This window comes from Pan paniscus, chromosome 12, assembly GCF_029289425.2.
Source record: "Pan paniscus chromosome 12, NHGRI_mPanPan1-v2.0_pri, whole genome shotgun sequence".
Lineage (NCBI taxonomy): Eukaryota > Metazoa > Chordata > Mammalia > Primates > Hominidae > Pan > Pan paniscus.
Genome location: NC_073261.2, coordinates 70,346,425 through 70,371,913, shown reverse-complemented (window position 1 = coordinate 70,371,913; position 25,489 = coordinate 70,346,425). Strand labels below are relative to the sequence as shown.

Below are 25,489 nucleotides of genomic sequence, written 5' to 3'. Positions count from 1 at the left end.
ATCAGTAATTATCAAGTTTTGCAATACTAGGCAATTCTCTTGAGAACAGCAAATGATTTGTAATGTTAAGTTGATAGCTTTTTTTAAAAAAAAAACGAAATAATTTGGCTCCTCTTGATGGGTTTCCCTGGGCACTGGGCAGACCCCTATTGATTTAATGGGCTTTGTCTGTGGAAGCTTGGTAGATTTATCTTTCTTACACGATCAAATAGCACATATTTGTTTTCTTTCTCCACAAAAATAAGAATGCTGCTGGTGTGTAGTATATTGTTTTCGCTTCTATTCATTTGGCTTAACTACTTAAACCACAGTTTAGTCCCAAAATGGAAAAAAATGAGAAGTCATAGAAACAAAATCAAAAATCAAGATTTTTTGCTTTATTTAGTTTCTTCCAGCATGTTTTGGAATGACCTGCTGGTAACTGTTTTCTTCTCCTATAACATGTTCTCTTTTGTGTATGGGGATTATAGATCCTAGAGTTGGATCTATAAGGGACTTATAGGGACTTTGTGAAAACTTTTTAATTCAGTCCCCTGATTTTTGAAGCCCATGGGAGTTTAAAACCTGTATCAGTTACAGAGCCCAGAATTGGTTTAATAGGGATCCAAACATGGGCTGTTTTTCTTACACAGTGGCATCGTTTCAGAGACAGGATACCCGGAGCTCAGCGAATGACATTGTTTGCAATTTGCTTTGAGGTACTGCGTGATGCTGGGATTTTTTTTTTTTCAGTATACTTTAAGTTTTAGGGTACTTGTGCACAATGTGCAGGCTTGTTACATATGTATACATGTGCCATGTTGGTGTGCTGCACCCATTAACTCGTCATTTAACATTAGGTATGTCTCCCAATGCTATCCCTCCCCCCTCCCCCCATTCCACAACAGGCCCTGGTGTGTGATGTTCCCCTTCCTGTGTCCATGTGTTCTCATGGTTCAGTTCCCACCTATGAGTAAGACCATTTTTTGTCCTTGCGATAGTTTGCTGAGAATGATGGTTTCCAGCTTCATCCATGTCCCTACAAAGGATGTGAACTCATCATGTTTTATGGCTGCATAGTATACCATGGTGTAAATGTGCCACATTTTCTTAATCCAGTCTATCATTGTTGGACATTTGGGTTGGTTCCAAGTCTTTGCTATTGTGAATAGTGCCGCAATAAACATACGTGTGCATGTGTCTTTATAGCAGCATGATTTATAATCCTTTGGGTATATACCCAGTGATGGGATGGCTGGGTCAAATGGTATTTCTAGTTCTAGATCCCTGAGGAATGGCCACACTGACTTCCACAATGGTTGAACTAGTTTACAGTCCCACCAACAGTGTAAAAGTGTTCCTATTTCTCCACATCCTCTCCAGCACCTGTGGTTTCCTGATTTTTTAATGATCACCATTCTAACTGGTGTGAGATGGTATCTCATTGTGGTTTTGATTTGCATTTCTCTAATGGCCAGTGATGATGAGCATTTTTTCATGTGTCTTTTGGCTGCATAAATGTCTTCTTTTGAGAAATGTCTGTTCGTATCCTTCGCCCACTTTTTGATGGGGTTGTTTGTTTTTTTCTAGGCAATATCTTTCAGGACATAGGCATGGGTAAGGACTTCATGTCTAAAACACCAAAAGCAATGGCAACAAAAGCCAAAATTGACAAATAGGATCTAATTAAACTAAAGAGCTTCTGCACAGCAAAAGAAACTACTATCAGAGTGAACAGGCAACCTACAGAATGGGAGAAAATTTTTGCGATCTACTCATCTGACAAAGGGCTAATATCCAGAATCTACAATGAACTCAAACAAATTTACAAGATGCCAGGATTTTAAACAACCAGTTTCTTGGTTGTCCAGGACCCCTCAGGCTGTTACTCCTCTTCTGCATTCACCATCTCAGTCCTGTATACTTTACTCAGGAGACCTGTATAACTGTCTTGTCTACCTCCTGCTTGTTTACTTTTGGAGGTACTCTTCTTGGGCACATCTTTGACAACAGCTTTGCTTGGAGTTTCCCAAGAATCTAGATGTGCTAACATTCATGAGGGCCCCTCGGGTCAGCATTGGAAGAGCCTTTCAAAATACTCTAGAATCCTACACATCTTGTCTTCAAGGGGCTTTTTTTTTTAGTTCTTTAGTTAGGACTTCATAATGGAGTGCCCTTGTCTAATAACTATGACCTTTTTTGAGCACTAATGAGTTTTGGCATTCTGAAGCTCTCCCCAGATACTGACTAGCACCCTGGGAGTTTGGTCAGGTTCTTGGTAGAAGTTCGACCTTCCCATTCTCTGTTTCCTCACCACCATTCAGAATGGGCTCTGGTACCCTGAATAAGCCTAACCCATGGCTAATCTTCAACATTGATAACCTTGCAGTGTGGGTTCCCAGGTTTGTTTATTGTGTTATCAAGGGGGAGCTGCAGAAATTCACACAATCACAGGACTGGAAGGGAGCCTACTGGTCATTGAATGCTTGCATCACCCCTACCAAATCACTGCCAAGTAATTATCTAGCTTGACGGGAAACTTATTACCTCCCAAGGCAGTTCATTTTAATTCAGACAGCTTCAACTGGTGGGAAATGCTTTTTCATACCTATTCAGTTTGATGTGTTTCTTGTATTGAGTAAACCAGAATTCCTATTAATTAAACTCCCCATAGTCTTTCCAGAGTTGACTTAACCTGTTACTTTTGGGAGGAAAACTTATTTACATTTATGGAACTTGGTGGATCCTGCCTTGTGAAATTCAGAATGCAGTCTTACATAATCAACAGATCTTTAGTGGGCATTTAATGTAAAACACTTGTTCAACTAAATTGAATTATTCTCTCCAGAAAGCAGTGATGGCTAGGACTGTAGTGCTTATAGAATGTGTCATTATTTTGGCAGCTACTGCTTTGGACTCTCAGTTATTTTATATGCACGGGTCTTGCCTGCATAGCCTGTTGCCTGGTTTTTTTTTTTTGTTTGTTTGTTTGTTTGTTTTAAAAAGAGTCTCACTCTGTCACCCAAGCTGGAGTGCAATGGCATGATCTCAGCTTTCTGCAACCTCTGCCTCCTGGGTTCAAGCGGTTCTCCCACCTCAGCCTCCTGAGTAGCTGGGCCTACAGGTGTGTGCCACCATATCTGGCTAATTTTTGGATTTTTAGTAGAGATGGGGTTTCACTATGTTGGCCAAGCTGGTCTCGAACTCCTGACCTCGTGATCCACCCGCTTCGGCCTCCCAAAGTGCTGGGATTACAAGTGTGAGCCACTGCAGCTGGCCTAGCATAGCCTGTTGTTAAGCTCCTTGGAGTGTGGACCTGTCTTGTATGTGCAGTCCCCAAAAGGCCTTACTCATGACCTTGCATTCACAAGATCAGTTAGTGAAAGAAAGTGAAAGTGCAAGAATTGTTCCTCCTGACACTGAACTGCTTTTCTTGTTTGCCCAAGGTGATGAGTGGTGGTAGTGGCAGTGGGTACATATGTGTTGGTATAAGCCCAGGGCCAACTCTCTTTTATTGAGGGTTTTAGAGCTAATCTCCCAACAGAAACAAGTATTCCCAGGCTGGCCTACAAAAACCTATCCCATTTCTGTTTCTGACATAAGCCTGCAGCACTGGCGGAGCTACAGTTGGGGTTAAATTGACACTTGGGTGTTGGTCTGGCAACCTGACAACCACATACCAGGAACACCCTTCTCCACTCATCTGCCTGGTGCATGCTTCCTCATTCTTTAGGCCTCAGTGGAATGTCTCTTTGTGGAACCTTCCTGATCCGCCCAGGCAGAGGGCTCACCTCTTTTTTCTTGTTCTCACTGTACTGCGGATAGTCCTCTATTTTTCCAAATGCTGCCTTGCATATGTATCATTTCTATGACTGTCTCCTTTGTTCTTCTGTGAACTTCTGGAGGAACAAGGTTGTGTCTCACTTTCTCTTCTCCTGTGCCAAGAACTGTGCAAAGTAAGAAGATACTCAGTGAATGTGTTTGAAGGAATGACTACTGAAGTGTATGAGTTGTTGGTGTAGAGACATGCATTCCCAAGTGCTAGAGAATCTATTTGCAAGCATATTTTTGAAAGATAACATTTTTTGAAGTTGAATATTACTTGCACTGCTTTGTGTGCTGTCAGGGTTCTGCCATGGTAGCCATGACTAAACAGCATCTTTCCAGTTAACCCAGTGAGGGTCCTGTGGTATGGCTAAGCCACGAGCTGGAACAGGAACCAAGTGAGGCAGGCCCTGAGGATATAGACCTGTTTTAGACCCTGAGAGAGAACAGTTGGCAAATAGAAGGTGGTATCCACTGGGTATGACAACCAAGCATGGATCAGAAAAGCAGGGGGCTTTACAGAGTCTAATGGAATAAGTGAGAAGTCCTAAAGGTGGATGAATGTAGCAGTAGGAATCGAGGAAGATATCTTGTACTTCTGATGCTCTCAGGTGTAGGCTACTGATGGTCAGCCAGCATCAGGGAAGACTGCCAGGAGTGAAGAGGTAAGGGATTAAAGGACGTACTGACAAGGACCTGGCAGAGCTCTAAACTAAGAGGGACACTGGTGTAAAGTATTTTTGTCATTAATTTAGCAAATATTTATACCTACTGTGAAAATGCTTTCAAGAGGAGGCGAATTCTTGATCTGATTATCAGAAGGAGAAGAAAGAAGATGCCCAGTTACCAGCATTGAGGCATATGATCAGGGCTGGACTAAGTAAGGTGAGATGATGTGAATTCCTCGTTACGGCGATAGAGCTCCCTTAGTGTCTTTTGTTTCCACTTAGGATTCATCCTAGAGGCAGGATGGGGCAGAGCTTCTGGGGTCAAATAAACCCAACAGCGGCAAGAAGAAGGCCTAGGGGTTAGAGTACCAAGAAGGGCCTGACAAACCATCACTTGACTGATAGAACTGGATCCAGCCTAGAATTGTTCATTAAACCATTAAATTGTTGACTGGCCACACCAAATGGTGGCATTACGTAGCACAGTACAGGCAACATTGATTTTAATAACATCTTCTACTTGAAAAATAGTCCATACTTACCAAAATACTTTCACATTTCACTGGATTCCAAAGTTCTTTGATATAAACAGGGTGTTATATCCATTATTTTTTAGAGGACATCAAAGCACTAACAATTTAAATGGATGGTTTAACTCCTGGTTAGCTAGTGGCAGAGGCGGAACTAGAACCATGGGCTCCTTATTGATAGGTCACTACTCTTTCCTTTAACCCACTGCGTTGCTTGTGTGATGCTGTGACAACTTTTGGAGGCCACTTTTGCTGAGAATTCAGTCCAGGTCTGATTGACTTCTGGGAAACAGGACCTGCTGAGTCTAAGCATTCAAGAGTATACACTCAGCCATAATCATGAGCCCACGTATTGTTTCAGATACTTGCTTTAGGAAATATGCTTCAGTTCTGATAGTGGGCTATTATCTCTTTTTAGGAGGTCTCCTTAAATGTACTGAAGTAAATTAGCAATGCTAGAGATTTTAAAATATCAGTTTCTAGTAAAAATGCTTCAATTTTTGTGAATTTACCATGCTGCTGCATTATTGAGCTCCTCTGATGTGTCAGGCACTATTGTAAGATTTGAAGACATGGCAATAAACAAAATAGAAAAAATTCTGTCTTCGTCATAGGGCTTTTATTCTAGTTGGGGAGGGGTTATTTGTGAAGGAGACTAACAAAAACCAAGTAAAATATAAAGTATGTCAAATGTTGATAAGAGAAAAAATACAACAGGGAATGAGGACAGGATATGTGGGGGTGGGGGGGACAGGGGTTGCAATTTTAAATAAGATGGTTAAGGGAAAGGCTTCACGGTAAATGTGAAGGAAATACATCGCTATGTACATCTTCAAAATCTACAAACATCAATAGTAAATTTCCAAACTACTTATCTATAATTACTAGTGAAAAAACAAAAAAAATTAATGAGTATATACACACAGCCACACCTACACACAGATGCATGCACATATATACATATAAAATCTAACACTTACTTTTCAAATTAACTCCCCACTCTTTATGCACCTAACAGATGAACTAAGTTTGAATTTATGTTTTTGTGCAACTATAAGAATATGGAATGTAGCTATTACTAATCTCTGCTTTTTTATTTGCAGACCTCCCACCGTTTAGCTCAGTGATAAAATTCCACAATAAATTTTGACTTGAAAGATTTTAGGATATCATGAAAATGGGAATGATGAATGAAGGCTGAGATGAGGCAAATATTTGGCAAATCCCGTGAAGCACTTAGAGCAGGCTTTATTAAGTGTGGTGGAATCAGATAATCATTACTGTTTTTATTTTTATCTGGGGTCAAACTTAATTAAAATAAAACATTTTCTGTGGGTTTTCTAATTAGCCTAACAATTTATTGGTCTCCAAAGATCTTTGTAGATGGTAACTTTGGCACAGAGTTCTAAAGCAGAGGACTCTGTAGATCTGGAAAGAAGTTGGAAAATAATTTCTTTAAAAACAAAACAAAAACCGTCCCAGGAAACACCATGAGAGAATGGTTTGTGACATATTGGGAATTCAGTTGAAAGGTATTATTCGGGAGTCGATGGCAAGCTGAGTCCCCAAATGCCCAGTTTATCGTAGTTCAGAACCCCAAAGACCTAGCAGGAAATGTTGTAGCTGCCCTCTTGTGGTCAAATTGAAAGTTTTGCCTCTTTGTCTTAATACTCATAAGAAACAATGATACATTTTTTTCCCTGGAGTTATTCATTTAATAATCTAAGAGTAATGAAACATTTAACATTTTCAGATGGGCTCAAAAAAAAACACCTTCCCCCCAAAGCAAGATTCAGCAGATCAGTCAATACATATGTTTTAGTGGAACAAAACTCCTGGCTATTGGTAAATTATAATAAAATTGTGGTCCCTTCCACCACACCCCAAGTAAAGTCATCTGAGGCTTTTAAAGGAAATACCTAAGTCTACAAATACTTTCTGGTGGAGTTGGTGGGGGCTAACTGCAGAGGAATATGGAGGAAATAATATCTGGAAGTGCTTTGGTGCTTGTCAGCTGGGTGATCAAGGCTCAGTCACTTCACCCAAGAGCTTAGACTTTAGTTTTCTTACATGTAAAATGGGACTGTTCAAAGGCAACTTCTAATACCACTTTTAGCTCTGAAACGCTATAAATATGTGACCAGATGGACAAAACAAACGGCTTTTTGGTCTCTGGGATTTCTTTCCTTTCTGTCCGTGTGGCTTTATGATTAGTGAACCAAAAAGTTGTGAGGGGAATTGTGTGATGAAGCCTTTGAAAATTGCAGGGCTACAGGGAGATTAGTAGAACTGCCCCCAATGGTCTTGTGAGAATTTTTCAGTTTATTCATACAAGTATTGAATTTATTAAGTATCAACTATGTACTATGCATTATTCTTGGTGCTAGTACTACAAAATAAATATAGAGTAGAATCCTTGTCTTTAAAGTGTTTGTAGTTTGAAAAAATTAAAATTCAATCAGTTCTACGTAGCCTTACACAGTTTGCTTATATGTTCATATGGTTCTGGAAATATTAAGGGGAACTTACCTTAACTTTGTCTCCAAAGAGCTTTCAGGTGGGATCATCTTGAAGCTTAGCAAAACTCCCAGTGAACTTTGGCAAGAGCTGGGTCTGGACTCAAAACTCTGAGTTCAGGAGAAGTGTGCCCTTTGGTGAAGCTTCCAATGAAAGAGGTGTCTGACTATGCCCTGGTCATTCTGAAAACTGCTCTTCCATGGGCCATTTTTTAACATAAAAGGAAATCCTACTAAGTCCTATATCTTTTTGGAAAATGCCTTTTCTGTGTTCTGCTTTTACATTCATAACATACTATGAAACAGCTAATTTAATAAGATTGTGTTTTAAATGATTTATGAATTTATTCAAAATTTTTACTTTATCAGGCTAAGATTGTTTTCTTGGATTTGTTTATTCCTCAAGTCCTTGTGCATGTTCTGATGTCTAAAGTAGAGAAATAATCTTAAATTTGGCAACACTAATTGTTTTGGATGTGAGAAAACTTAAGCTATACATTATTAAAATGAAAGTTGATTTATGTTATTAGTTATACATATATACACATGTGTGCTATGATTAGGTTACAGGAGCTTGACAAAAATGATTATTCTAGATTACAAGAAGTTCTGGGAGGACCTCTTGATGACACAGATTTTTTTTCCCTGTTGCCTTGGTATTTTCGGAATATCTTACACATCATCTACTATATGTGGCTTTGTTGTAAGTTAGAGTTTGGTTAGATAGAACATTTGAACTCGATTCAACTTGGCAATGTGAAGAGCCTGGAGTCCAGTGATTCGTCTTAGGGAGGTGTTTGGGGAATAACAAAATATTTCAGAATCATTAAGGGTATTCCAACGGGGAATTTGGGAGTGGTTGAGATGCTTTGTGTGCTTCTAAGAAGGCAGGATGGGAGAGATTAGAAGAGGAAAATGGTTTTAAAATTTCACTCACAGATTTGTAAATATAGTCAGCATTGCTGCAGGTCCATAACACAATAAAATGATTACAAATTGGTAAAAAGATGATGGCTCTTTCTGGTCTCAGTTTAATGAAACTGAGATGTTAAAACAAAAAACAATTTACATGTTACAAAGGTAAGGTTATTAATGTGTGATATTAGAGCTCTTCCCTGGCCAAAACTCTATCTGAAGACTTTTAGATGAAGTCTTTTAAATAAGTTTGTGATACCATTTTGATACAAATGGCGACACCACAGATCACTTCTTTATACAGATTTTCATGTAGAGATGCTCTGAGGAAGGTGCTGTGAAGTCTTGGAAAGAATAAAGACCTGGGTTCAGAATATGCTGGGTCAGTAATTTGCTGGCTGTGTGGTCGTAGGTAAGTTCTTTAGCCCCAGAATCCACACTTAATAAATTGAAGTGATTCTTCTTCTCTCATAGGCTTGTTCAGAAAAGGCTCCATGTTTTCTTCTTGCCACATCTTTCAGGTTTCTAGGAGAGTTTTGCTACATACCTGTTTTCCAAGATCATGTCAATCATTAAGGCCTAAAGAGCTAAAAAAAAAAGAGAGAGAGAAAAAAATATTGTTTGGGTTAAGTAGTACATGAAAATTTAAACTCCCTCTTTTAGCTATGCCAAAGAGGAACGCATTTAACATTGAAGGCAAAAGAGTCTTTGCTCCATGGACTGTAAGGAAACTTGCATTTTCAGGTTTTTATTTAGGTGTGGAGGTATGGAGAACAGCAGGAGTTTACAATTTCTGCACATAGGGCTCAAAGGCTTATCCAGGCATTTTCTGCGTGGTTGTGTTTGAACCTGGTTGTTGATTGCTTTTCACGCAGACCTCTTTCCTACGTTCATTTTTTTCCTTCATTTAATTCAAACATTTTAACCATTGGGTGCACATTATTGAACACGATTCTTGTGTCTTTACGGTTTAGCATCATTGCCTAATTCTGGACGACAAGCTCAAATGTATGTGCAGGTCAAAAGTGAAGCCGGCCCTATAATACGACTGTGAGTACTGGAGACTGGTGAACTGGGGACCTCAGTCCAGACAGCAGCCACCAGTCAAAGGCTTGTTGCCACATCAGTATGTGAGCTGCCTAGTGCCAGATCTTCCAACTTTTTTGAGAGCAGTCAGAAATATAGACTTGATTTTTAAAACACTGTGCAAATCAAACAGAGCTCATTGTCTGAGGACTGCTTGTTTTGTGTACTTGAGTTCCAGATACAGTTAGCACCTCTCTCACTATCTGTTTCCTAATAATGTGATAGTTAAGAGCTAGATAAACTGGGATCAAATCATAGCCCCATCACATACATACTAACTGTGTGACTTCAGAAAGTTACCTGCTATCTCATTTATGAAGTAGAGATGATAATAGCTCTTATCTTATTGGGTTTTAGGGAAGACTTATATGAGCTGAAATACAGATGTGCTTAGAATAGTGCCTGGGATGTAGTAGGTGCTACTGAAGTGTTTAATATTGTTAGAGTCTCTTTTATATCATCTCACTAAGAGGCCACACTCCTCTTCTTGTGAGGCCTGGGAAGAGAGAAGGAAGAAGAAGGGAAACTACCCTTTATTGAGTATCTCCTGTTTGCCAGGAATTATGCCATGTGCTTTGTATAACATTTCCTCATTTAATCCTCATGTAGAGTCTTAAGTTAGATGTCATTTGCATTTTATAGTAGAGAGAACTGAGGCTCAATGAGATTCAGTGACTTGTCCAAGGCAGAACAGGGATTTAGACTTAAGTAGATCTGATTCCAAACAGATCATTTTACTAGAAAGCTTACCACTCTTGATCCAGGGAGAGCTGTGAATTTGATGTTTGCTAGGAAATTGCCTTCTAAATGAATCCACTTGGTGTTATGAGAAAAACTTAGGACTGTAATGTTTCCTCCCCACCCCCCACCCCCCAAACTGGGAAGGTATCAGGAGACCAAAATGTTTTGGACAAGTCCAGCTTGGTGAGTAGATGGGTTTATTAAGACTTACTTACAGAGCACTCCTGGGCAGCAGCAGGACAGCTCTAGAGATTCATCCCACTTCCCATCTCTCATTTAAGCTAATTATTTGGCTCTTTGCCTACTGTGCCTGTGTGATGGGACTGTTTTCCTTGGTATGTTTGTGTTCTCAGAGACACCTGCTCCTCGGCTGGGCACGACAGCCTTAGCTCACCACCTGGCCTTTAAGGTTCAGGCAGTGGACATATACCCTTAAGTAACCTGGTAGGGGACCCATCACACTACACTTGGAGCCAGATTAACTATGGAGAGCTTTGCTCCTCATTAACCTACTGTCCCTGCTGGGCAAGCATCAGCTCCCTGAGGGGAGGGATAGGGTCTTTTTCTATCTGAAGCTCCCAACATATTCAGTGAACTCAAATGCTACAAAGATATGAAAGAGGGACTCAAAGTAGGCTCTCACAGTTTTGGAGAGTCTGGACATAGCATGCAATGATAGGTCTGGCCAGGCCAAGTATTAGCCTTTAATTCCTGCACTAAAAGCCCCTCAAATATTACAACACTTGTGCCTCCCTTTATAACAGTGTTCTTTATGGTATCAATTAATACAATCAGAGTAGATGGGAGGTGTGAAGGTGTGTGTGAAGGGAAGGAGGAAGGGAGCCAGAAAAGAAAGAAAGTGGGAAGCGTGTCTGTAGAGATAAGGAGGGCAGGGCTGTGAAAGGCAAAAGTCATTGGACAAACTTCCTGTCAGCTCCACAAAGTAATTTCAGCTTAGATGAACTTCCCAAATCAGGACAGAATCAAGAAGCACACGCAACAGTTTCCTTGGAAAGCCCTTTTCACCTCATTGGGCTCTGCTGAAAACAGCTTTTGTTTTTGGTAGGTGGAATAAAAGAGTATGAGAAGCTTACTCAGAATATCTATCTGCTGTTATAAATCACACAAAGTTTTTCCCAGTTAGGGCTTAAGTCACATCCATCTACAACTCTGAAGCAGAAAAACATGTGAGTCTTTCTGCTGGCCGGTGAAATGTTTTCAAAGGATTTTAATTCTTCTCCCATCTGAGAAGTTTGAACACACAACTTTCTAGTTTTTGCTTCATTGACTCAAATGTGTTGGGAGTCAGTGGAATTACCAGTCATGAACTAAATGATTAATAGGTCTGTTTTTAAGAATCAAGTGGAAAACAAATAGAGAAACGAGAACTACAGTTCCCACTCTGTCCCTTTATCACTTTGCTCTCTGTCTCCCAGGAGACTGAGGGACAGTCAAGGCCACTGAGTCACCACCTTGCTGTTCCCTTTCAGTCTCTCCAGATGGAGTGCCAAGGCTGCAAAGGCTGCGCCGCCCCATCCCGGGGGTCAGGCAGGCTCACAGATGGACCTTTGGAAGTAATCCAGATGCAGAGCAACACTGAGCCCATCCATCCAGAGCCAAGTGTCAGTGTCTGAATCAATGTTCAGCAAGAGCTCTTTAATAAGCTTAATATCTAGAGTCCTGTACTTCCTGGCTGAAGGAGCTCTGGCAAGTTACTTACCCTCCCTGATTCTCAATTTCCTCATCTGTGAAATGGGAATAATCCCAAAAGCTACCTCACATGTGTGTGATGATTAAATGAGTTTTACCATGTGTAAAAAGGCTTTGTGCAGTGACTGGCACATGTTCATTAATATTGTAAATATTAGTATAATGTTTTAGAGGTGTATTGATCACAAGAGCAGGTGACTATATTTGCACTGGAAATAACCCTTTTCAAAGTGCTTTTATTTTGCGAATGATTTTAAAAGGCACTTGGTGTGAGATCAGATACCTTCATTTACCACTCCAAAAATTAGAAATAGAAATCTCCATTTCTATTATAAGCAGATTTTTATTCCTTTGTGTAAATTATCAAGATTGTATAAAGGGATATAATATGGTCTTGTTCCTTGGAGGGAGAAAATGGTGTAATTATACAGCGAAAACATGTAGATAAAGCAATGATCAATTAGATGGGTTAAACATGATTAAAAACAGTCAAAGAGGGATAAAATTATTTTTTTTCTTTTTAAAAGAGGTAACTTTGTTCCATACTTACTGTTTCCATATACTGGATTGTTTCTCATTTACACTAAATGGAACACAAAATTGTCAGGCCCAAATAAAAATTTCACAAAGCTTGGTTTCTAGTTTGAACCAAAGGTGTTTCTTGGTTAGTATTAAGCAGCGTTATGAATTCTCAGGGATTATCCTTTGACATTTCCCTGTATCACATTTTTATAGGTAGGAGAACTGATCGGAATTACAGCAGCAAAGCAGAATTCAGAACTGGGCTCTGCAATCACAGATCTTCCCTTTGTAAAGTTGGGATGGAAGAAGTATAGTATAGCAGAAAGTCACAGGCTTTAGAACCAAACAGACCTGTATATGAATTCTGGATATACCACTTATTATCGAGTTTTGAAAGTATTAGTTATTTTAATAAATTTATAGAACAAACGAGTGGTTCTCAAAATTTATCATGGATCAGATTTACCTAGAAGGTATGTTAACACACAGATTGTGGACACCACCATAGAGTTCCTGATTAGGTAGGTCTGCTGTTTGGTCCCAAAATGTGCATTTCTAATTAGCTCCCAGGTAATGATGGGGGCCTCACTTTGATAAGCACTAGGATAAATTTTATGCAGTATGTTACGCTTAGATGGTAGGTTGTGAATAGCTGGTTAAGTATTTGGGGCTAGAGTTTCCATATCTACAACTCGGAAGAATAATGGGAAAAACTTGATTTCCTGTAGAGACTAGAGATGTTGTATAGACACACCTGACACTTAGTGGGCAGTCAATAAATAGTAGATATTTTTCTCTTAGAGTCTGATACTCTTGGGTTCAAGTTCAAACTCTGCTGATTGCCAACTGAGTGAGCTGTTGTGAACTCCTTGTTCTCTTGAAACACCATTTATTTGTAAAGTGGATGCTATTAACTTAACTGTTCCTCCCTGACTCTCCCTGACAATTCATGAGTGGAAGCCCTAAAGCCTACTGTATTGGTATTTTGAAATGAGGCCTTTAGGAGATAATTGGGGTTAAATGAAGTCATGAGGATGGGGATCTCATGATGGGATTAGTGCCCTTATCAGAAGAAACACCTGAGAGCTCTGTCACTCTCCCTTTCACCCTATGTCTCTCCGTACCACCCCCACCCCTCCACCATGTGAGGACACAGCGAGGAGGTGGTCGTTTGCAAGCCAGGAAGAGAACCCTTACCAGGAACCAAATCAGCTGGCACCTTGATCTCATACTTTCTGGCTTCCAAAACCATGAGAAATAAATTTCTGTTGTTTAAGCCTCTCAGTCTATGGTATTTTTTTATGGCAATTCTAGCTGACTAATACAGTGGAGATAATTCTACCCTGTAAATTATGGATATAATGAGATGCTGTGCATACAGCACTCAGAACAGAACTGGCTACTTGTAGTGATGGTAGCTAATGAGTGTTAGTGTTGTTATTTAATAAGAACAATCGCCACTCTGTCGTTTCTTCCAATTTCTTTGCAGGATTTCTCCTCATGTAAACTTTGCTAAGTACTTTCCAAATATGATGGTCAACTATTGTGGGGCATGTGGATGAGATAAGAAGCGAGGGCTAATTTAAATCATTGCCTTTCAACTTTGTTGCTACAAATTAATTTCTGTCTCAGCATCTCACCTCAGGACCTCCCCATATTTATATAAGAACAAAATGGTATCAAACATTTTTATGTGTTCAGCCTATTCAATAGAGTAAGCCATCTTGTGTGGCTCATTTTTGTGACATTCCATTTTTCAGAGCACATTGGTCAGTTGTCTCCTGGGTGGTATCTTGCACATGTGTTTCCCATTAAAGTAGCAACTAAAGAGTGGCAACTGTGAATCTTTTCTGGCTGGTGTTCATGTTCCTTTTTCTTCTGTAATTAGCTTGGGGTGGACGTTTTTGGAGGAAGGGAGGGGGAGGCTTATTTATGAATTGAAAATTGGACTTGATACATGTGACACTGGGTTATATTGCTTAAACTAGCTATGATGAAATTTTCTCCTAGTTCTCTCTGACTAAAATCTCTTCATGTATAAGTAGCTTCCTCAAGGCCTTATGCTTCTATGATGTTAAGCACCTAATTTTGTTTTAAAAATCACATTAAAATATGAAAGACTTAATTGAAGCTTTAAAAGTAAAAAGAAAGAAATGAAGTCAAATGCCCCTGATTATTTTAAGAACAATATTTTATCATGTTGAATAACTACTGGAATCCCCTCAACACAAGTAAACAAGCTGTCGGGGGTCATTTTAATAGTTTTTATATTTTTACTTATCAAGAAGACATTATGTATAGCCACTCTGTAAAAAGTCTGGCAATTTCTTATAGACATACGTGTAGCATGTGACCCAGCAATCCCACTTCTAGGTATTTACCCAAGAGAATGAAAAGTTATGTTCACAACATAACTCATACATAAATGTTTACAGCAGCTCTATTTGTAATTGTTAAAAACTGAAAATAACTACATGTCCTCCAAAGGGTGAATGGATAAACAAACTGTGGTATATCCATATAACAGAGTATCACCTAGCAATAAAAAGGAACAGATTATTGAGACATGGAACAACTTAGATGAATCTCAAAGGCATTTTGCTGAGTGAAAAGTTACATGACAAAAGTTATGTGACATTCTTGACAAAACTATAGTGACAGAGGACAGACCAGTGGTTTGCTAGTGCTTAAAGTAGGAGAGGGACTGTAAAGTAGTAATGTTAGACAATTTTTGGGGTGCTAGAATTATTACCCTGACTGCAGTGTTGGTTCCATGAATCTATACATGTAGTAAGATTCATAAAACTATACACCAAAATAAGTCAATTTTACTGTGTTAATTTAAAAAATAATTTATGACTTCAGGGTGAATAGAGAAAGACATTATGTCTCTTTCAGGAATCTGATGACATCCCAGTATGGTAGGCAGTGAGGTTTTAAATGTGTGTTGAGTTGAATCTATTATGGAATTTCTGTGCAGGTTGGAAATGTCAGGAAGACATTCATTTTTGCTTGCTGTGCATAATGAAGGAATGAAGGAAGGATGGGTTCAATTTTACCTATGGTTTCACATATAACAACCAGAAATCATAGGATAATATAATGAGTTAACAATACTCATAAATTTCTTTTTGAAATCTCTGAACCTCATCACTTATTAACTTTCTGATCTCCACTGCATTTCAGAAATGAATTGCATCTGAATTCTGGGTCTGAGATGCCCGAGATGGGAAGTGGTTGGGTCAAAAGTGGGAGTTCACCTTCCTTTATACAGCACATCAGCTCTTCATATCCTACCATCTGAAACTAATTTGTTGTACGTAATTTATTCCATAAAGTTGCTGGAATAAACAATGCATGCAAACCTCCTTAGATATGTATTCAGCAGGGACTTACTTGGCTGTCTGTGATTTTCAGCTCTCTCAGTGCTTTCAGATGTACCATCCAGCACTTAGGATGTCATGTGGGTTCTCAGAGGGCCTATTATTTATAAACTAGGGTACTTGTGTGGGTGGTTTGCTATCTGTAATTGACATGACATGGGCCATGGTCCCCATTCCCAAGTTGTTCCTCCATCTAGTTCAGTGAGGCAGTAATGCGGAACAGAAATGCCCATCCTGTGCCTCTGGTCCAGATAAACACAACAGGATTGGGATTCTTCGGTCAAATGTGTGAGAAATTACATTGTCGTTTGTCATTTGCCTCCCAGGAAATGAAAGGCACCTCAGATGGTGCATTTTCCACTGTGGAAATTAGTTGCTGGGTGTAGCCCAGCTTCACTTCTGCGATGTGGATGCAAACGCATTTTATAAAGTTCCTCAAATGCTTCCACCTCTCATCCTTAATGCTGTGAGCTTTGCTGAGTGATGGCATGATATAGAGAATAAGACACAGTTGTCCTCACAGCCCTCACAAATTTCTTTACAGTCCTTCCAACACAGCACCCCAAACTACACATTCCAAATTTCATTTTGCCTCTTTCAAAGAGGGGCTATACTAGAGTCAGTATGGGCCGCTTCTAGTGTTCTTTCTCTCAAAAATCCAAATTTTCATTTTGTGCCTATAATTAAGTCAAAGCAGCACGCTTAAATATTTCCCTTCTGAATCCTATTCCATCATTGTCACTTTAAGATAGAAAGTACAGATAATTACAGAATATTTTAGAATAGTTGTCAGTTCTACACCTATCCTCTTGAGTTTCTCCTTGTAGCAAAAGAATTGTCCCCTCTGCAGGAATCATACTTGAAGGGCTCATACTTGAACTTTGGTACATGGTTTTCTCTTGCCTTATATTCTTGGAGGCCGGAAGTCCTTATGTTATTGAGAAATATTTTGTGAGCTTCTTCTATGTACCAGGAACTGCTCTAAGTACTGAAGAAATAAGACAAAGTCACAGGCTTTGTGGAGTGGGGGAAGAAAGGGGATAGACAAGGAAATAAAAAGATAATTTCAGAGCCTGTGAAATACTGGGAAAGAAATAAAATATGCAGCAAGATAATGATTGTAGGGATGGAGACAGTGCATTGTTTTAGATGACAGGTGGTCGTGGAAGGCTACTTTGAAGAGATCACATTTGAGCTGAGTCCAGAAACAAACCAATGCAAAGATTGAGGAAAGAACATTATAGAGGAGGAGGCTGTTTATCCATCAGGCAATACAGGCAGTTTTCATGTTTGAGGGGTGGAGGTAGAAATTGCCTCTTTCACTATTATACCTAAGAATCATCATAACAATAAATACCTAATAATAATAATAAACAATTAATTAGCCATTCCCTCTCCTTAAAACCTTGGGCTGGGTGGGTTTGGAGATCCTGGTGTCTAAGAGAGGACGACTTCTACCAGGGAACATACGTCACAATTCTGTTAAATTGGGGGCTGCTGTAGTCCCTGCTTCTGTAGCTGGTCATAAGTCCTATGTTGATAATCATTACGTTAATTCTGTGTTCCACCTATTCCATGTTCCCTTCCCCTCTGCCAGAACTTTGGCTGGTCAGAATTTTTTACTTGGTGGGGTTAATCGAACCTTATGCCTATGGGATACAAATTCTTAGTGATCTTATCTTTATTCGGTTACCATAATTTCCCACTGATCAGTATTTTTGGGCATAGGACTACTGAACCGTGTACCACGAATTCCCTGGCTCCCAGACACAGTCTTCCTTGCCCCTACTATGTGCTGCAGCAACCTGATTTACCCTTGGTAACTGAGGTCAATGGCCTTGCCCAGTACACCTTGCCTGCTAGTGGTATTAGGAGCCCCAAGGAGTCTCAGCTTCCAATTGAACAGAACAATGTTTGGATATTAACTGTTTTCTTTCCTTCCCTTTTTCTGCTACTTCATATGAAAGGCACCGGTGGTGACTAACTTCATTTGCTGTGAAGAGATTTCTTTGATGAGAAGCAGTGCTATGTGGGATACCATGAGGGTGGGTAAGGCATTCTGTAAGATGGTAGTTTTGATGGAAGCAATGCAGGCAGAGGAGGAAAATCCAGATCCAGAGTAAGTGATAACTGCAGTAAGGACCAAACACTGCTCATTCCATGAAGAAAGAGGTCCAGTGTAACCAACCTCCTACCAGGTAGCTGGCTGATTACTCGGGGAAAGGTGTCATATCGGGGAATCGGTGTTGGTCTCTGCTGGCAGATTGGGCACTTAGTAGTGACCATGGTTGGCTTGCCCTTGGGAAGTAGAAACCCTTGTTGCTGGGCCCATGCATACCCCCATACTGCCATCATGGTCACTTTGTTCATGAGCCCACAGGGTGATGACAGGGGTGTTTGGGGAAAGAGGCTGACTGGTATCTGTAGAACAGGTCATCTTATCCACTTGATTATCAAAATCCTCTTCTGCTGAGGTCACCTTTTGATGAGCATTCATATGAGACACAAATATTTTTACACATTTTTGCCCATTGAGAGAGATCTATTCATATACCTCTCCCCAAATTTGTTACCAATTTTCCAATCATGTTCCTCTTAAGCTCTTGAGCATCCAGATAAACCATTAGCTACAGCCATTCACATTGTATATAGTTGTACATCTGGCCATGTTTCTTGCTAAGCAAAGTGCACAACCAGGTATTCTTCTTACTGGGCAGATTTCCCTTCACTACTGTCCTTCAGGGATATCTTACAAAAAGGCACTCAGTAAATCGTGAGAATAACACACCCAAATAAGAAAAACATTGCCTCCAAAATCCAAAGAGGCCCAACAGGCATTATGCCTCTTTCTTGGTTGTAGGTGAGGTCAGATGCACCTTGGAAGGGATATCACAACATGCCCCACAACACTGGACCCCTAGAAATTTCACTGAGGTAGAAGGCCCCTGAATTTTTGTCAGATTTATTTTCTACCCTCTTATATGCAAATGTCTTATCAATAAGTGGTAGAGTAGTTGCTACTTCTTGCTCGCTAGGTCCAATCAGCATAATGGTATAATGTAATGAACTACTGTGATATTTACCTTTGAGGTAGAACAGTGAAGGTGTATTGCTATCCTTGCCAGTTGAAAGCAAACTGCTTCTGGGGGTCTTCACTAATAGGCATTGAGAAAAATCTGTTTGACAGATCAATAGCTGCATGAGAAATACCAGGGAATGTGTTACCTTGCTCAAGCAATAAAACCATATCTAGTACAACAGCTGCAGTTAGAGTCATCACTTGCTCAAGTTTATGATTATCCACTGTCATTCTCCAGGATCCATCTGTCTTCTGTACAGGACAAATAGGAAAAATGAATGGGGATGTGGTAGGAGTCATCACCTCCGCATCTTTCAAGTCCTTAATGGTGGTGCTAATCTCTGAAATCCCTCTAGGGATGTGGTATTGCTTTTGGCTTACTACTTTCCTAGGTATGGGTAGTTCTAGTGGCTTCTGTTTGGCCTTTTCCACCATAATAGCCCTTACTCCAGAGTTCAGGGAACTAATGTGGGGATTCTACCAGTTGCTGAGTATGTCTATTCCAAATATGCATTCCAAAATGGAGAAAAAAACCACAGGATGGCTTTGGGCACCCACTGGACACACTGTGAGATAGGCCTGAATTAAACTGATTTCTCCTAAGCCCCTAGCCTGACTAGTGGGCTACAGTGACTTTTGGATCTCCTGGAATTAATGTCAGTTCAGAGCCTATGTCTGGTAATTCCCAAAAGATCTGATTATTTCCTTTTCCCAAATTCACAGTTCCCTTGGTAAAAGGCCATGGATCCCTTTGGGGTAGGCTGAGAGAAATATTATTAATTTTTGGCAGTGTATCGAGGTCTTTCTTCAAGAGTACCTGGCTTCCCCTTCATTCAAGGGGTTCTGGGTCTGTAAACCAGTTAAGTCTGGGAATCAACTGAGTGGCTGTGACTCTTTTTATGGTTCAAGTTTGACTTTTATTCAATTGACGTAGAACTTTTCTGCTTATACAGATCAAGTAAGAACTTAGTAGGCATCCTAACTATTTCACTTCTATAAACACCATGATCAAATAGCCAATGCCATAGGTCTGTGTAAGCCATGTTATTTTAACTGCTGCTTCGACTCTGCTGTTCATTCTGGTAATCATGCCTACCATGCCTTTGGGGGTTGAATGCTGCCACTTGGCCCCTCCCATCCCAGAATCGAATTATTCCCATTGCATTTAGGTTTCCCAGTTCAGTAACTGCAGTTCCCATTGTGAAATCTGGCCTATGGAAAAGAGCAATCACAGAGCTCTTCAAGGATGCTGGGGCTCCGTTCACAAATTTATTTCTTTTAATTGTGATGAAAGATATGTTTACTGGACCATTCTAGGATGGGTTAGTAGGTCTTAAATGAAAAATCCACTCCAACATTCCAATTTTCCTAAGCCTTTCAACCCCTTCCTCTACATTAAACTGAGGGATATGGGGCATTTCAAATTTGCCAATGGTGGGCTATCTTTTGATCCATGTTTCAGCCAACCAGTCAACCAACCAACCAGTCAAACAATTACAGCCCTTTCTAAGTCCCCAAGCTGAAACATTAAACACAGAATCTCTGGTTAGTGAGCCCATATCAACAAATTTGACCTGATCTTATTTCATGTTCCTTCCACCATTATTCCATACCCTTAATATTCCTTTCCACACATGTTCCATGGATTTCTGTCTGTGTAAGTTAGAAAACCTAGGTACTGTAGTTCTTTTGAAGTACAGCACACCTTGTCATGGGCCACACTTTGTACCTCATCTTTAGATGCCTGCTGGGACTTGAGTTTAATTATAGGTCTAGAAGCAAAGAGGAGTTGGGGTCGGGGGTGGGTGGAGGGGTGGGAAGAGGAGGGTGGGGGGTGAGTGGTGAGAAGACTCAGCATTGTCTTGCATGGCAACTGCCTCAGGGGAGGTCATTATACTTTTCTCAGGCACTGCAGAGTTAATCTCCTCAGATAAGAGTGGAGAGGACAAAAACTCACCAAAACTTAGAGGCTTAATGTCCCCAGCTTTATCACTGTCTTCTTACTTATGGCTATTGTAACATTCAGGATCCCCTTCCTTCTCAATCAGTCCAATCCAAGAATTGCATATATTGGTCTGGAGCACAAGGAATAGTCAGGCTAGAGATATAAATTTGTGATTCATTAACATATAGATAGTATTTAAAGATATGAAACTAAATGCCCAATCCCTACTGGTCTGGAGCACAAGGAATAGTCAGGCTAGAGATATAAATTTGTGATTCATTAACATATGGATAGTATTTAAAGATATGAAACTAAATACCCAATCCCTACTTTCCCTCAGAAGAGACTGTACATGGAGAAAAGGCCTGAAGACCTAACTAGAAGGGTTTCTAAACTTTCATATTCAGATATATACTATTTCTCTGGAAAGGAGAATTAAAATGATGATTTTCAATACAAACCACTCGTTTCTCACGAATCCACTTACTATCCAAATAATTTCTAGAGCCCACTCTGTGCCAGGAAATGGTCTAGGTACTAGGGATAACATAGTGAACACTACATAGTTCCAGCTCTTAGGTACCTCTATTCTGGTAGAAATGACAGACAATAAAAAACTCCAAACAAACAAATATGTAACCAAATGTCAAGTAGTGATAGATACTATGAAGAAAAAGCCAGATAAGGGGATAGAAAGTGATGGATTGGAGGGGATATTTTAAATAGGGCAGTTGGAGAAGGTGTTTCTTAAAAAGTGTGGAGACAAAGTAAGAGCTAGCTATGTAAATGTCTAGAGAATGAAACAGAGTTGGGTATGGCAGGCAAGGAAGAATGGAAGGAACCGATAGAATGAAAAGCTAAGGGTCTGATCTGTAAGGGTGGGTAGGGAGAGAAAAAAGAGAGTGACGGAGAGAGGAAACTGGAGAGGTGGGAGGAAAGGAGGAAGAAAAGAGGTATAGATAAGCCAAATGGGCTGGGGCTTTTAAGGGTTAGAAAATAGACATTGAGCAACTATGGGGGCATTAAGAACCAGAAGAGATTCCTAGAAGTAGTGCTGAAGGTTATAAATTGTTTTTTGCTTCTGCTCTTTTTCAGATATAAATAGAAGTGGAAACAATTTTTTGAATGACTTATGGCCATTGGCCTGTATTTCTTTTTAATGCAACACTCCACTGAAAGTGGGCCATATGGTTTATATTTCAGTTATATTTAAGAAACATTAAATTTATGTTTCACATTACCTGCAGGAAAGTGAATACAGATATCTTGCATAGTAGCCTTTTCTCCCTTCAGAGAACATATTCAGCTAAGTCCATAAAATAGATATACATAACATCTGTACAGTATATAGTGTGATAGTTGTCAGAATCAAAATGGAGTTGCTGTGCCAAAAAAAGAACCCTCTGCCAAACTGAGCTGGGGAAGGACATGAAGAGAGGATTCTCATTCATAAATGCCAGAAAACAAAAACTATCGCAAAAGACTGCAAAAACTGCAACCTTGCACAAGCTTCTGCTAGGACCTCTGCTCAGCAGCTGCCTGTCCAACCTTGGACTGGTGTCACTCTTGTTATTAATCCTTGTAGCCAAAGATATTATCTCAAAACAATTAGGTAATCCTCATTTTTTCTTTAAAAATCTTTGTTTTCCTTTACCTTCTGAATATGCAATGGTTTACTATGGCACATGTATTCCCATTGGAATGCAATTACTTATTCCCAAATTCATATCATATTTTTAAGAAAGCTTCTCTCTGATTGCCATTTAAGTTGATATAAATGGCATCCAGAAGTGGGACCTGAGAAAGGATCACTATCAGAAGGAACAGGTGATTTCTGGGGCTGGTATGCAGTTCTCATCTGAGACCTTTGAGCTTTCTGCTTCCATGGCTCACTTGCCCTGGTAAGTCTTTTCTCAGGCTGAGCTTCCCTCTTTTTGGTAGAAACTCTTGATTTTATTCAGGATTTGGTTTGGTTACAAGATCACCTTACATAAAAGACCTTACATGCCTCCTACGATATATATATATATATATGTATTTCTGACAAGTCATTTTTGGTATAAAAGGCAAGTGTCCTTTTGTTTTGAGTAATCTTGTTTCTGTGGAGTTTACATTCTGTCTTTGAGGCACATCTTACCCAGTGAATTTACTTTTGGTTCTTTCTGTATGCCTAATTGAATATTTTGTTTCATCTGCACACCTGGGTTAACATTTTTATGAATACTTTTATCTTAATTTCATTTTAGCTTGGTTATGTGCATCTGTAAATTATTTCACTCCTTTCCCTTGCTTGCTTCTAAAAATCTTCCAAGAGCAAAAATAAACATCTTAAATGGTGTGTGCTGGATGGCTAATTAAAAGCCCCTAGTGCAGTTGCCACCATCTAAAACATCAGTCCAATCCTATAACAGGATTTATAGGATGTTCTTTACTCATCAGAGATTGATAAGAAACAGAATGGGATCCTCAAACATTAAGGTATACGAGGTCTTCTGGGACCCCAGCCAGCTATATTGTGGCCCATACTTAACGCACGTTTCTAAATGGCCTATACTTGTGCACATTTCTAAACTGATGAGCAAATTACATCAGGGAAGATTCAGAGCCCAAATGGTCATTGTACAAACTGTCTAAAAACCTCTAGAACTATATGGTTAACACATAGAGCTTTCCAAGTTATCTTTCTCTATTTTTTTTCTGCCTATTTTGAATATGCTGACTTTTCTACAGGTGCTGAAATAAAACTTAGTGATTGTGGCATTCTAGACAACATTAAAAAAAAAACCTTAGAGGGCTTTCAAATTAATGACTTTAAAAATTACAACAGCTTCGTGGTAACCAACAATCTAAACCTAAGAGCAATCCCTTTTAATGTACATTTAGGTGTGTCTGACTAACAATTGCTTAGGGCAGTGGAGCAGTTAATTGAAGGATTGATAGTCTGTAACTACATAAATGTATATAAAACTTAGACTCTCAGATCAAACAGGTCAAAATCTTGAGCTCAGAGCAATAAAATAAGGTGTCTCTGTCTGGCATAAATATTTCGTTGCCTGACACGCAGGGGCCAAAAAGAAAAAGCCAAAAAAAAAAAACCTTGCTAAAATGCTTCTCCACCCACATTAACTAGTCAAGCAAACAAGAAGAGCAAATGAAAAGAGTGATTTGTTACTAAAAATTCAAGGCCACTTGGAGATCCATTTTTCTCGTACAATTCAGCCAGTTCCAGCTAAAATGCAAACATTGAAAATTTAACCCTAAACTTATTTGAAACTAAAAAAGGGATAAAAAAAATTTTTTTTAATAAATCAAACTACTACAGAAACTGCTTTACCCCAAATTTTGGTCCATAAACTTCATTAGATTACTTATCAGGAGAAATAATAGTTTTAGCTACATAAATGGGTTACCTTTTGTCAGGAATGTAATATAGATCCAATTGTCTTTTATAAACCAGTGACTTTGTATGTTTCACTGTCTTGTGACTAAAATTCTAAAACGAAAGCTATAAGATCTTTGTGTATATATGTGTTTAGGTATGTTTATGCATATGTGTATATATCATGTTATATGTTGTGTCTATATTTTAAAATCTAGTATGGTCAGACAGAAATCCCTTAGGAAATTCTATTCAGATTGGCTTAGATAAATGGAGCACTCATATAAAATATATGGTAATTAACCCAAATGCCTTTTAGTTCATGTGACTTAAGCAAATCTTTAAATAAGCTAGTTTTAAAATCATTGGTAAAATAAAAATAAAAATGTCTTCAAAATTGTCTGTATACATTTTTCCCAGGGTCTACTGGTCAGACAGTTTCATATTTGTCTCTGCTAGATGTTTTAAGGTGTCAAGGTTTGACACAAAGGTTATAAGACTAAACCCAGCCTAAAACAGAATGATCTTTGTTTGTGTAATTGCTTGATAAGACTAATTTAATATTGTTGGCTTAATAAAAACAGCTGTATTTATCAGTAAAATATCCATATATTTAACTTTAAGATTCTTATTTAGGTGAGCACCTGATATTCACAGGCTAAACAATGGTTAACAGGAAAATAACTTGAAATGATGACTAGAGCTTTTCCTAATATCTCAGTTTTCATAAGTAATTTTCATAAAATTGTTAAAAATAAATAAATTAGGTAATTTGAAAGAGATAAATGTTTATAAATAAATTTTCATATAATTTGAGATTTTAAAGTTATTTTATGTGGAATTAATAGACATAAATTACATGTCTGGATGAAAATGTCCAAATAAATTAAACCAATAAAAATCTGCTTTCTCTTTATAGCTGGCAACGTTAGTTATATTACCAAGGCTTTGACTGGAATATCATATTTGAAAATGCACATAGAATGCCTGGCTTCAAGGGTTTTCAGCATTAAAGTGAATAGATTAAAAATTTCACTTCCTGACAAGTCCAGGAAGCTTAAGAGTATAGATAAAATCTAAAGTCTGCTTTGGCTTGGCTTCCTAGCCTCAAGAGGTTTTTAAATCTGAGATTCCTAAGTGACCAATTTAGAAAGAAAAAGTTATGTTTCTAAAGGAGAGTTATAATACACCTGTTATTCGATTGTAGCTCT

The 25,489-nt window shown here is 39.0% G+C and overlaps 1 long non-coding RNA gene across 1 annotated transcript in view; it reads right to left on the bottom strand.

Annotated features, from left to right (window-relative positions):
* Nucleotides 1-382: 382 nt before the first annotated feature.
* The window catches only part of LOC130541229 (uncharacterized), a 92,151-nt gene continuing 67,044 nt past the window's right edge, over nucleotides 383-25,489 (bottom strand). The window contains exon 3 of the long non-coding RNA XR_008955271.1: nucleotides 383-9,020. This is a non-coding gene — a long non-coding RNA (uncharacterized LOC130541229). The remainder of the gene's footprint in view (nucleotides 9,021-25,489) is intronic.